The sequence below is a fragment of the Cryptomeria japonica genome, chromosome 2 (assembly GCF_030272615.1).
Source record: "Cryptomeria japonica chromosome 2, Sugi_1.0, whole genome shotgun sequence".
Lineage (NCBI taxonomy): Eukaryota > Viridiplantae > Streptophyta > Pinopsida > Cupressales > Cupressaceae > Cryptomeria > Cryptomeria japonica.
The window spans coordinates 460,256,564-460,271,692 of record NC_081406.1 but is presented as its reverse complement, the minus strand read 5'-3'; the positions used below and the strand labels follow the sequence as shown (position 1 = coordinate 460,271,692).

The 15,129-nt window shown below is 34.9% G+C and overlaps 1 pseudogene; it reads right to left on the bottom strand.

The window, feature by feature from the left end:
* LOC131058197 (ATPase family AAA domain-containing protein At1g05910-like) overlaps nucleotides 1-4,128 on the bottom strand; it is a 49,242-nt pseudogene extending 45,114 nt beyond the window's left edge.
* Between the last annotated feature and the right edge of the window lie 11,001 nt (nucleotides 4,129-15,129).

Below are 15,129 nucleotides of genomic sequence, written 5' to 3'. Positions count from 1 at the left end.
GCTCAATATGACTCTACTCTAATATTACTACATGTTGTAGGTTTGAATTAAGGCATATATGCTTTTACCTTGAGTGTGAGTTATAACCAATAGTGGGAAATTGGCATGATTTAACTTAAGACAAGCCCGCTCTCTTCTAGAGGAAAGGATCAAGGCCATCCAATTGTGTTTGCAAAAACTGGTTAGGTTGGCAATATGATGATTTCAAAAAAGACCTTAATTGTGAGATTATCATGCTACCTATGCCTTATAGAATGGGGCACTTAGAAATTTGTTCACTGAATACTGTTGTTTTGTATGGTAGTCGTAGCCTAACACCATTGCTCAAGAGATGATAAATTGCTATAACATTTGTAAAGGGGTTTGATATCGTGGAAGATGATTATGTTCAATCACGCTTGGTACAAATTTTGAACATAACAATTTGTGATAAGCAGTTTGTGAAATGATAAATACTATTTTTTGAGTATCACTTCTGATTGCAGGAGTTATTGTAAGGAAACCACAAATGATGATTTTACTCTATCATTACATACTATTCGTGAGAGAAATACACATATGAGATATGTCTAAATTTATTATTTATAATTTGTTCGATGAATATGTATCAATCCCTAATTAGAGGGATAAATTTTCCAAAATGTAGAGGTTGTATTAATTAGAGAATGCACAAGATGTTTGATCTAGATGACAACATGAAAAGTTAATAATAATAACTTGACTTAATCTTAACATCCATAAAGAGTATGTATTAATATTGGAAAATATTTAGTCAATGAGAAATTTCAGTGGGCAGTGTGAATGTCACTAACATCATAGCTACCAAATAGAGGTGGGTAATGAATAAGATCTCAATTAATTAAGTCTGGTATCACTCCTTCGTGTTGTACAGTCTATAACCATATAGATTGTTATGATTGGATATTGACGTATTGGTAAACTTAGGTGGTAGATTGGTATTAAACATATCATGAATAAATTGAACATGGCTAATATTATCTTTGTCTGACTGCATTATCAACATGTTTCCTTTCTCCTCTTATGACAATTTATGGGCAAAATCTCTGTACTCATCAAGTTCCTATATTATCACCTCATGGTTTGAGCAAGTGTACTCTTACACATTCTTCCTTCCTATATTACTCTTACACATTCTTCCATCCTATAGATTTTCATAGTATCGTCATGTTTCAGTAATCCCTATGTTGTCCTTCCCATGTTATTAGGAGTATGAAACCCATGTTTGCAAAAAGAAGGGCCTAGGTGATTTAAAGCAATCACCCCATTTATAATTACTCATAAAGCATACTCATGGAATAATTAAGCATATTCAATCACGTTGAAACATGTAAGATAAGGGGCATTCATTCAAAACAAAAAGAATTCATGCTGAAAGTATATGAAACAATTGCATAAGATACAAAGCACATCCATGGATGAGCACATGGGTGGCAATACACATAGCGGCGGAAGCATACATGAGAAAGGTATACAGAAACACTTAATGAATGAATCCAGTACATCAAGTATGAAGCATATGGATGAATACATAAGGCATGAGTCATACACACAAATACACATAAGGTGTAAAGTACAAAGTATACAAATGAATTACATAACGCAAGAAGCATCCATGCAAAACATAGAATATACACAGAAGGCACGAATACATGTAAAGCATGAAGTGTACACATGAAGTATACACATGAATTCACTTAAGGCATGAAGCAAGTATACATAAGTACCATAAGACATGAAGTGCACACAGGCATGAAATATAATCCAAGAAATTATAATAATGTCCACCATTAACAAAGAATTTGGTTTACATTTATATGATTTATTTCTTCATTTGGCTACAAACACTGCATTGTTATTGACATGTCTTTACAATAAGTGTTCATTAACTATGATATCAGCTGAAGCTATTAAGACTTAAGAATATAACAACAAATGCCCCTAGAGCAGGGGATTATTCTACCCTATGTAAAGCTGAAAAAATGTTATATATCTTCCAAACTTCAAGTTCATGGACAATCAGATAACTTCATAGACATCTAAAAAGAAAATTAGGAGGAAAACTCCTATACTAGATCACAACCAAAAAAGATATCAGTTTTTTAAGATCACCACCAAACAAGACACCATTTTGATGTATGAGAGTACACTCATGCAAGCATTCCACTAGATGATTTGTTTTTTCCATTTACCTTATGTTTCTTTGAACTATACAACCCTACCCACTCCAAATTTATAAATAAGACCTCAATTATATTCCATAACAAAAGCTAAGCCATTGCAAAAATTAAAACCATCAATGGAACTATAGTGTAAAAGTTGAGCAATCACCAAAAGGAAAGTGTTCAATTCTTGTGGGTTTAGGTCGCCGATGATAAACCCAAGCGAATTGAAAATTGGATGTAGCGAGAATTATACATCCTCTTGAAAGAGGGGGAAAAAAAAATAGAAGGGGTTTTCGCATACAATAAAACATCATCTAAATCTGAGTTGCAAATACATAAGATTGGATATAGCCAGAATTATACATCCTCTTGAAAGAGGGAAAAAAGAAAAATAGAAGGGGTTTTTGCATACACTAAAACATCATCTAAATCTGAGTTGAAAATACTTAAGAATGATAAATCATGAACCCATACAAATAGAAAAAAGCTTATGACACAATAAAAATATGAGGAGAAATATGAGGAGAAATATGGTGGCAAACTAGGGCAAACTAAAACATTGCACACAAGGAGTGAAACACCATCTCAGGAACACGACCAATTATTTCCCTGCACATCACTTGTTGGATTTTCCAGCCGTGATAAAAATAGAGATGCATTGTAAGAGATTGACTTACACTTAAATAAGCTGCATTGCGTAGATTAGGTGTGGGCTGCAGCATTTCGGCGAGGTGGGACGCCGATAAAAGGAACCTTTTCTTGAGCTTGGGACTATGCTCGTGCTTATGCTTGTCATGATACATCTACAGGCTATGGTGGATATTCTGCCTCCTATGTAGGGCTCTCTTTTGCAAATTCTTCTTCTCCTTCTATTTCTGTTTCTTTGAATCTCCACTGCATTTTGCGGGCGAAGGGGAGGTTGACGCTTTTCCATCCATAGCTCATACAAAACAAAGCAACTACAAACAACGATCTGCAGAAAACAACTCTTTCTTCTTCTTCTTTGTTTTTGTTGTTGTTAAGATAGCGACTCTTTCTTCTTCTTTGTTTCTTTGTTGTTAAGACATAATTCCCTGGATCTATCCCTCCAATACATTTCTTATCTCAGGAGTATTTTTGCCAATTCCACTTTAAGGGAATTCTCTTCATGGAATTTTTCATTTGTCATCCCCTTCTCTATCACCAAATTATTAATCCTATTTAGTTCCTCTTCCACTCTGATTTTTTCAGCAAAGATGTTCTTGAAGGAAGCCACGTTCCATATTTTGATCTTGTTTTTGAGATATTTTAACTTTTGAACAAAACAAAAACTAGGAGTGCCTTTAATATCTTTACATTCTTTCCACCATTTTTCCATGTTTTCTTCAAAGTTTGAATCTCTCCACCACATGCTTAAGAACTTGAAGTTGCCTTTCACCTTCATCAATGGTATTGTGCAAGTTAACTGAACCAGGTAATGGTCCGAAAGTGTTATGGGCTGGATTTTTGATTCCAGATCAAAACTACCTCTTATCCAAAATGAACCAACAAATATTCTATCCAATCTCTCAGAAATTCTACAAAAGTTTTCCCTCCTATTGGTCCAAGTGAAATTTCCAGTTTTAGGAACAACATCAAAAAGGTTATTGTTTTCTACAAAATCTCTGAAATCTTCCATCACTCGGGTATTCATTCTTAAACCTCCACCTTTTTCATCATTGTTGAGGATTGCATTAAAATCTCCTGCTACAATTGTTTTCTTTGGATCGAACATTCTGATCTGATCTATAATTTCTTTCCAAACCCTTTTCTTTTCCTCTGTCTTTGTCGGTCCATAAACATTGATTAGGGAGAATTCCAAATCTTCCTGCAATGTTCTTGCTTTACAGTGCATCCAATTATCTTGCTTATTAATCAATTCTACTATCACTTTATCTGGATTCCATAGAGTCGTCAGTCCACCCATGGAGCCTTTTGCCTCTTGAAAGACACTATCCCACATCCTACTTAAAGATTCAAAAAAGAAATCTTTTTCTTCATTGAGCTTGGTCTCTTGCAACATGATGATGTCTCCTAAAATTGTTTGAAAAGCCCTCTTGACCAAGCATTTTTTGTCAGGGGCCAATAGACCCCTGACATTCCATGTTGTTCTTTTCATTGATTTCCAAGGGAGACTCCTCCTCCCTTGGTTTTCTTTATGTAATCCAACACACCAATAATACCCTTCTCTTTGGCTCTATCCTCTCTCTTCTGTTTATTGCCTCTTCTGCCCCTTATAGTGTATTAGCGATTTTTATCTACCATTTGAAAATTATTTAATTTTATTGGCTAATATTTTGTTATTTATGGAAAACTAAATATTTTATTGGCAATTTCATAAATTCATTGCCATTTTCGTTATCTATTAATAGCCATTTTTCGTTATCTAATTAATGCAACATTGCGTCGAGTTCGAACTCTACACGATGTACATATACAAGTTTAGATTATTTTATTTACTTGAGAATAATCGTATTTAGAATATTATATATTTTTTATAATATTATTGTATACATTATATAAATTGGTATAGGTATTTTCAATAGTCTTGAGAAAATCTAAAATGATATCAGTTTTAAAGCTATTTCATTTATTAAAATTTATTTTATTTTATTTCAAACTATTATATTTACTATTATTTTATAAAATATAAAACAACATATTTTATTAAAATAAATTAATTTTCCTTAAGATCTGTTAATAATTTTTTTTATATTTAATAAATTTTAATTATTAAATAATAGATTCATTTTTTAATATTTTATTTTAATTTATTTTCAATATTTTTAATTAATTATTTAATTTAAAAAATTATATTTATACAATTATCTAATAATATTAGTGTAGACACCTAAAAATATCTCATTAATTCTACACTAATTATTCATCTATTTAATTAAGTAATTCTTTAATTATTTGATTAAGTTAAATATTTATTCTGATCAGAACATTTAACATTTTGAATTATCAAATTCTTATCATTTCATCATTAAATCAATTAACCCTATCTCAATTATTAATTAAATATCAATTATTTAATTAATTGCAAAAAATTCCTTAGTTAAATAATCGTTATGATTTATTTAATTGCCAAATACAAATTTTATGACGACATTAATGTGATGGCTCGTGTGATTTTGGATAAAATCATTACAGAATCAAATTTCTATCTTCTGTCTTTTGTTGTTGTTTATTTAAAAATAAATAAAAAATTTCTTTTTGCATTTAACTGATGAGCAATTAATCTTATATTGCTACACAATTGCTCAGATACCAATTTGCAATTTCTATCATAGTAATTCGCAATTGCTAGTTTAGGATTTTTGCATTCTATCTCTATTTAGTTCTAGTTTTTATCAAGATTGCTCTCTATTTGTGAAAATATATAGATTTTTAACTGAGAAAATTAGCCTGGATAGCCCACCATATGTCTACTAACGTTATTTTCTCTGTAGGGTTAGAGTAGAAAAATTCTTTTGGCGTTGTTAAAAAGAACAATACAATTTTCATCATTGCTATGATGGTTAAAATGAACCCAATGCCTTTTTGGAGTAACATCTGTAGTGTTTAGAAAACATTGCAATGAAGGTTTAAAAGGAATCATTGTTCTTCATGTCTTCAAGATGATAGGTATATGCTCTCCCCTTTTTTGGGTAATCAAAAAGTCATACCCACCTTTTTCATGCTTTAATTCATTTACTACATTAGGATAACACCTTTAGAAGACTCTCCTCCCAAGTATCCCATAAGGCCAAGTGAGAGGGAATAACCTAAGTGGCAATGACTAAAGCCAAGTAATCCAAGCCACTCTAAATAAATGTGTATGTGATAAAAATCATATGCGATGAGTGTTACATGTTGTCACAACAACATTATGCCTCCCTCAATGCCTATACGGTACGTTAAAATCTGTAGAGGGTAACTTCTATAGACTGGGAGACCTCCCTCAACAGAGTGTAAAACAATGCTGATTGTGACCACTCGAACGGAACTCTTTCTAAACACCTTAGAAATTAGAATCCCAACTAAGTCAGTAACTAGACACTTGGATTATCAAAGTGCAAGGGTGGGGAACAATTTCCCCCCAAGACACTCACCATATATCTCCTAGGATAACAGGTCAATGGAGGAGCAATCTTCTCTGGTCTAATTTCCTAAAAAAGGTAAAAAAATGGGCGCACCCTAGGGTGTGATAGGGTTGTTTGAGGTAATGGAGTATCAAGATGTAGTTTTTGGTAATACTTGTGACCTTTTGACCATTAGGAGAGTCTGCTTGATGTTCTATCGATTGACCAATTACAACGAAAACAAAATGGGGTTTTGAAAAAGACTCCAACATTCATGAGAATTTGAAAAAGTTCTTTAAACAAGTATTATTTTTGTGTTATTATTCTTTTTGATGTGTCTATTGTGTCCTTTGCTACATTTCAACAAATTCAAACATTTTAGAAAATACCAAAAACAAAGTGGAACCTCAACCAGGTTTAGTCAAAACATCAACAAGATCAAGTCCCTCAACAAAGTCAAGTGTCAACATCAACACCAACATCAAACCAAAACTTTTGCAAAATTCAAAGATAAAAAACATGTCTTTCTCAAGTGATCTTAAGTTGTAGACATCTAGTTAATGTATAAGTCCTTTAGTGTCATCATACTGTACAAAGTTTTTGCACAAGTCCTCACATCACAAAAAGAGTAGTCTTCAATCAGGTTGCATCCACTCATATAGAATTAAGTATTGCATTAGAGTCTAAGAAACATACCTCAATACATGGGTCTGAAAGTAGATGACAAATTTCCATTTGAGCAACCCGATCTTGGGCCAAACAATGACCAATTAGGAATAATTGATAGTTTGGACAACCTTGCTTGGAAACTAAAAGTTGATCATGCTCTATACGATATAGTTGAAACCATCATAGATAATGAGATCTGGAAATCTATTCATCTTGATGAAAAATTGAGGAAAAAGATTAAAAGAAAAAAAGGCATCTCAAAAGGAAGCCATCAGACAATTGGTTGAAAAGACTATAGCAGAGTTTCTAAATCCTCGTTAGATTCCTTAAAACAAAGTGTCAATCATTCCTAGGTTTTCCACATAGTTTGCATTATAATCTTTAGCATATGGGTCTAAAAGGAGATGAGAAATTCCCATTTGAGCAGCCCAATCTTGGGTCAAACAATGTTCAATTAGAAATAATTGATGGTTTAAATATTCTTGCTGAAGAATTGATAGTTGATCAAGACCAATACGACATAGTCCAAGCTGTCATAGATGAGGAAGTTTGAAAGTCAATACAAATTGACATAGACCTTGAAAATCAAATCAAAGAAGAGGAAGATTTTGAAGCATTTAAACAATACACTGAAGATCTTGTGTTTGAATTCTGAAATCCTTGATAGCAAGTCTTCACTCATAGATTGCATTGTTTTCATTTTAGTCTTTAGAAAGTCTTAGAAGCATACCTGGTTACATTTAGTTGAGTCTTGCATTCGCATTTTAGAGAGTCTTAAAGAGTCAAGATCACGTTGAAATAACATTCATGCCATTAGCATGTACTCAAAAGGAAAAACAGCAGATGGAACATAATAATGACCCTTCCATTAACCCAACATGGAATATGAACTTGTCCACAAATCAACAAACACCGGGTTGGACACCCGCAAACTTATCAACAAACATAAACATGATGCCCTCCATTGATGAAATACAACATAATCTAACTAAAAAAGAATTGGAAGCAGCCCAACAAGATCTTGCAACGCTCTCATCAATAAAGATAGAGACAAATATCTCACACGATTAGTCCAAAATGGGGCCAAATTACCTCCAGGAGTGAACATTTCGGCTATATTGCCGCTAGGTGTGACATTGCATTAATTTTGTTCCTTGAGAACCTACTATTACACAGACTGAAGCAACAGTTGCAACATCAACCTAGGGTGTATCTCAAAATACTCAAGCAACTACAACATCAACACAATCAACAGTTGCATTGGCAAGTACTAATGTTAAATCTCAAACAATGCCTAGTGTAACAATGCAAGCTAAAATAGCTCAAAACCCTTCTTCAACAAGTATAACCCAACCTTCAGTTTCAGGTGGATCTACCTACAGTGGCCAGAATGTGAATCAAGGGATAACAAGATCAACTCAGTCGAATGTCAATACACTATTTGCATAATTTACACAGCCTAGTGGGAATTATGGTACACAACTACATGGTCAATCTACATTTCGGAAAGCTCAAGTTACTCCAATATTGTTCCTTTTGTGAGAAATACTCATCAAGTCAGTACACCATTGATGCAAACATAGATCCTGACTCAACAAATGGAGAATCTTCAAAAACAAATGACCAGTATGCAAACAGTCAATGATAAAAGGAGCTATACAATGGAGGACCTTTGTCCATATCCTTTTGACAAAAAGTTATACATGCCACCTTTTCCCATGTATTTTGAAACTCCAAGTTTCGACAAATATAGAGGGAAAGGTGATCCTTGAGATCATGTCAGTGAATTCTTCATGATATGTATCGAGGTAGCCCATGATGATACATACTTAATGAGGCTATTTTCCAAAAGTCTTGGAGGGACAACATTAGAATTGTTTTCACACCTCCCACCTAAGATTGCTTCGTGGGGTGAACTGGTTGAGTTATTCATATCAAAATTTGCATTCAATATAGATATTCCAGTTACCTTGATAGATTTATGTGCAACAAAGAAAAAGAAAGGAGAAAACTTTACTACATTCTTGCAAAGCTAGAGAGGTTTATACCGCAGATGTCTTAGTCATATCCCTGAAGTTGAGAAAGTAGACATTTTCAATGAAAATCATGTACCTCCAAATAAGTATCCATTACAAATGCAATGCCTAAACAATTTTAAAGACATCATGGAAAAAGGCATCAAATGTGAAAGAGGCATATTAGAGAAAGGGATAATGAAACACCACAAAGACAATGGGCCAAACACAAGTACAAACAATGAAAGACCAAAATTTTGGTCTAGGAACAATAATGTCACAAATGATGAAGTTGTTGATGCATGTGTTGTAAATAGAGCTCAACCAATAGTATCTCTACAAGGACCAGTTGATCTTGCTAGTAAAAATCTAACTCAGATAAACAACACCAATGCACTACAATCAAGCAATCCAAGACCACCAAGGGTAAGCGCACCCAGAAGAATATTTACACCCCTTGGTGAACCTATTGAATTAACACTCAAAAAATTGATACAAAGTAATTCCATAACTTTACCAAAAGTCAGACCTTATGAACTAGGTCCATTTTCATGAATAATGATGAACAACAGATACCCTTACTGGTACTGAGAGGGGGGGGGTGAATCACTATAGTCAAAGACTTTCTAACAAACTTTTCAAGATAAAACAACACTAACCGGTTGTCTTCATTACTGAACTTAACCATGGAAATACTGGTTAAACACAGTAAGACTTCAGACAACATAGACCGGTAAGTCTAAACACTTCAAATACATTTAATAGTTGATAGCTACTCTACCCATAAACATATGCATGTGGTGTGTCACCAATACCATAACCATTAGCTCTGCATGCATAATCACTTAAACAAAGAACACTTAATCATCACATGAAAAATGCACAACACATGAAACACAAATTTTTCACGTGGAAACCCAAATGGGAAAAACCACGGTGGGAATGAATACCCACAAGCTTGTTTTTGAACTCTTTTGAAGCTTTCTTTGTTAGGAGCCTAGTCTGGTTAAAGACTTTACAATAAGGTTTTTCTAGGAACCAATCATGTTAAAGATCACCCGGTTAAGGGATGGCTATATACCTTGTTAAAGGTTACCTTGCTAGAGGATTTGAAGAACTTAATGAATCTTGAGTCACCTGGTTAGAGGATTTGTAGTAAGCGTGTTAAAGCTACCCAGAAAAGGGATTTTCCTTCTGTTGAAATGGTTAGAAGACAACAGGTAAAGCTTTGATCTGATAACAACACTATATGCTAAGGCAGATCCTTTTCAATTCCTATACTTCTGCAATCACACTCTGTAGTTTTCTCTTATTGGTCTGTCAAGTATCTCATTACTCGGATACACACACAACATTAGCCAAAAACTTATGATAACAAACATCATCGACCTTATAGACAACAATTAGGTCGGTAGCATAAACCCTAAACCCCAAGCATTTTAGGTTTAAAATACAAGCAGTCCAATCCTGACCATCCAAACACTTTGCATATAGCAATACAATTTCAAACAGATCACAAGACAATCTACATCGTCCATTCTTCACCCCACACAGAAATCAGTACCTCATCATGCTTTCTTCTCATACCACTAAGAAGAATGTTCATTCCTGAGGTAGACATTTAATGCAGTCGATCTTCTCATGCAAGATCCTCAAGGAAATCCTTCACGTGCACAAAGCTGACATGGCATCACAATCTCATCTTCATCTCTTAGCTAACTTAACACAAAATGTCATCGGTTGCATCGCACAAGCGAGATTGCCAAACTGAAAACCCTAGAATTGAGATTACCAACCGATAGTCACACTCAATGAAACCCCGACATCGGTTCACTACATTTCTTTATACCGGTTCACCAACTTCTTCCAATCTGAATACTGATTCACTTACGCTTATTGAAATCAATGACAACTTACATTATCATCATATCAACATGTCGATTCATCATATGCCAACAATCTCCCCCTTTGGCATTGATGGCAATATTCAGTGTAGCATTGCAACTGTAGACATCATAGACCAGTGTATTCTACATCATCATATATCTTTTCCCCATACATCAGATATCTTCTCCCCCTTTGACAACAATGCCAAAGTGGAGGCACAAGCCTCCATTCTCCACTATGCTGCTCCCCTTATGGAGTAGCATCCTTCAACACATCAATCTTGAAAGATTTCACACTGTAGTACCTAACTGATGTGGATCACACAACTTTAGTTGACTTCATGAAGGGGAAAAACCCCTAATTCACCTCTCAAATAGGTAAATTTAGTCTTCGGTAAGGGCTTAGTGAATATATATGCTAGTTGCTCCTTACTGGAAACATGTTCTAGTACAAGCTCCTTATTCTGAACCTTTTCTCTCAAGAAGTGATACTTAAGCTCAATGTGCTTATTTCTAGCATGCAATACCAGATTCTTGGAAATATTTATTGCACTTGTGTTGTCACAAAATATATTCACCGGTTCTGATACAGGTACTTTGAAACCTTCCAATACATGTTTCATCCAGATTGCTTGAGTGCAGTTCATAAATGCTACCACATATTCTACTTCAGCTATAGATTGAGAAATATAGCTCTGCTTCTTACTCGTCCATGAGACTAGTCTTCCACCAAGAAAGAATGCTCCACCAATTGTTCTCTTTCGGTCATCCATATTACCAGCCCAATCGGCATCAGTATATACTTTGAGGTTAAAGTTGCCATTATATGGATACCACAATCCATAGTCAACTGTTCCTTTCAGATATCTAAGAATCTGCTTGACAGCTACCAAGTGGGATTCTCTTGGACTTTTTTGAAAACGAGCTACTATGCCCACTGCATGAGCAATATCTGGTTTGTTGTGCACCACATAGTGTAGCCTACCAATAATTGACCGGTACTCCTTCTCATTCACCAACACTGAATCATCTTCCTTAGTCAGTTTACAACCGGTCACCATCGATGTACCAACAAGTTTTCTCTCCACCATGCCAAAGGTCTTCAATACCTCTTTGACATACTTGGACTGGGTAATAAAGATACCCTCTTTCATTTGCTGAATCTATAAACCAATGAAGAACTTTATCTCTCCAATCAGAGACATCTCAAACTCTTTCTTCATTCCATCTGCAAAAACATGACTCATTTTATCATCACCTCTAAAGATTATGTCATCTACAAATACTTCATAGATCAAAATCTGATCACCTTCGAATTTTAGATAGATGTTGCTATCCTCACTTGTTCTCTGAAATCCAATCTTCACAAGATGAGAGTGTAACTATTCATACCATGCCCTAGGTGCTTGTTTTAATCCATATAGGGCTTTGTGTAATCTACACACCATGTTACTATCTTCTGATAAGGCAAACCCTTCCGGTTGCTCAATATATACTTCATCTTCTAGGATTCCATTGAAAAACGTAGACTTCACATCCATCTGATAAACCTTAAATCCCTTAAATGTTGTGAATGCAAGTAGCATTTAGACACCTTCCAGTCTAGCCATAGGAGAAAAGGTTTCTCCATAGTCATCTCCCTCTTTTTGAGCATATCCTTTGCATACAAGTCTTGGCTTGTTCCTCACAACTGTGCCTTCTTCATTTAGCTTATTCCTGAAGACCCATTTGGTACCTATGACATTCTTGTGTTTTGGTCTTGGTACCAAGGACCATGTTGCATTCTTTTCTATTTGGTCTAGCTCCTCTTCCATTGCTTTAATCTAGTCTTCATATGTAAGTGCTTCTCTGGAAGTCTTGGGCTCTAATTCGGAAATCATGCAAGAGTTTTCTTTCACCTTTCTTCTTGTGAGTATCCTTTCATCTTTATCTCCTATGATTTGCTTCGGATCATGATGCAATTTTGCATACCTAAGAATGACTCTAGCTTGTGCTGCTAGTTTTTCTTCTTCTTCTTCACTTACCTCTTCTTCTTCTCCTACTGCAACTTCTATCGGTACAGGAACACCGAGATCTTTACTTGTTTCTTTCTTAACCGGTTCCTAGAAGGCTATACATGGTTCATCTTCCACTTCTTCCCTGTAGGTTTCCTTAGGTTTTTCAGGGGATTCATCAACCCTGACATTGATACTCTCAACAATTTTCCATGTTCTATTGTTGTAGCACTTGAGAGCTTTTCTCTTAGTGGAATATCCCAAAAATATTCCTTCATCACTTTTAGCATCAAATTTGCTCAGATGCTCACCTCTCTTGATATAACACTTACTACAAAACACTTTAAAATAATTCACAGTGGCAGTTTTCCCGGTCCAATACTCATAAGAGATTTTAACTCTACCTTTCTTGATGAGTACCCGGTTCATAGTATAGACTGCAGTGCTCACCGCTTCTCTCCAAAAAGTGTGAGCAACCTTTCCTTGGATCAACACTGTTCTAGCTGCTTCAATTATAGTCCTGTTATTCCTTTCTGCTATGCCATTTTTTTGTGGTGTCCTTGGGGCAAACAACTGCCTCTTGATACCGCTATCTTCACAGTACTTGTTGAATTCATTAGAAGTGAATTCACCTCCTTGATTAGTTCTTAGGCATTTTATCTTTTGACCACTTTCATTCTCTGCTAATGCTCTAAAGGCTTTTAACTTTCCAAACGCCTTAGACTTGTCTTTCAAGAATGTGACCCACATCATTCTTGAGTAGTCATCAGTAAGAATCATGAAATACCTATTTCCCTGAATACTTCTAGTTTTCATAGAACCATACAAATCAGTATGCACAAGATCAAGTAAGTTTTCTGCTGAAAAAGACTTACCTTTGAAAGTTGAGGAAGACATCTTCCCAAGTTGACATTGTCTGCACAAAGAATTATCTGGTTTGTTTGGCAAAGGCAATCCTCTTACTGCCTTGATCTTACTAGCCATTACAATATTATCAAAGTTCATATGACAAAGTCTCCTATGCCATATCCAACTGTCATCAAACTTCGCCATTAGGCACTGACTTATCTTGGCATTCAACTGAAATAGGTTACCTCTAGTCTGCTTATCGATTGCAATAAGTTCACTACTTTTACCATTTATATTGTAGACCCCACCTTTGAACTCTAGAACAAGTCCTTTATCATTTAGCTAAGAAACACTCAACAGGTTATGCTCAAGACCTTCTACCCAGTAGACATCATCTACACTACTTTTTCCAGTCAGTGAGATGGATCCTTTACCTTTCACCAAACATAGTGCGTCGTTACCAAATCTGACAACACCTCCATCATATTCTTCTAGAGACAAAAACTTTCTCCTATCACCAGTCATGTGGTGAGAACAACGACTATCAATTATCCACTCATTAGAGTTGTCAGTGCAAGAGACAAGTTATTTATTGTCAGACACTTCTTCCTTTACAACTACAAATACCATGTCTTTATTTTCTTCATCCTCAGATTCTTCATCAGTAATACCTTCATCCACTGCAACAAGACAATTTCTTGTATTTCCTCCTTTATACTTTCTAAACCTCTCTAGTTTATCCTTATTCTCATTGTTAGGATAGTTAACAACTATATGTCCAATCTTATTGCAGGAAAAACATTTTAAAGGAAGCTTACCTCTACATTTTCCAGTACCTTTTGGAAGTCTCTTGGCAAGAAGAAATTCAAACTCCATCAGAATTTCTTCATCATCCATACCTCTTCTTTGCATGGATTCATAACTAGTACTTGCTTCTTTTCCTTTTTCGGTTGGTGCAATAGATTCTCTAAAAGATGACTTAGTCTTTTGAACACTGCCATCATAGCTATTCAACTCATATGCAGATAACTTTGCAATGATAGAGTCTAAGGATACCTTGGGTTTGTCAATAGACCTTAGTTCTTGAATAGCAGCAACTCTGATTGCATGGACTAGTAACAATGATCTCAAGACTTTACTGACAATGGTGGCATCATTAATTGTTCCACTAGTTTTCTTGATATCTCCAACAACAATCTTGATTCTTATGCCATATTGTTGAATGGTCTCACCTTCAACCATCCTCATGTCTTCAAATTTTCCTCTAAGGCTCTCTTCCTTAGATTGTCTAACATGCTCATCACTGCCATAAATAGTTTCCAATGTGTCCCATACATCTTTAGGAATGTCCTTATCTTGTACATCAATGAACTCAATATCAGACAAAATGCTAATAAGGGCTTCCATGACTTTCCCATTTTCTTGAATCTCTCTTTTTTTATCATCAG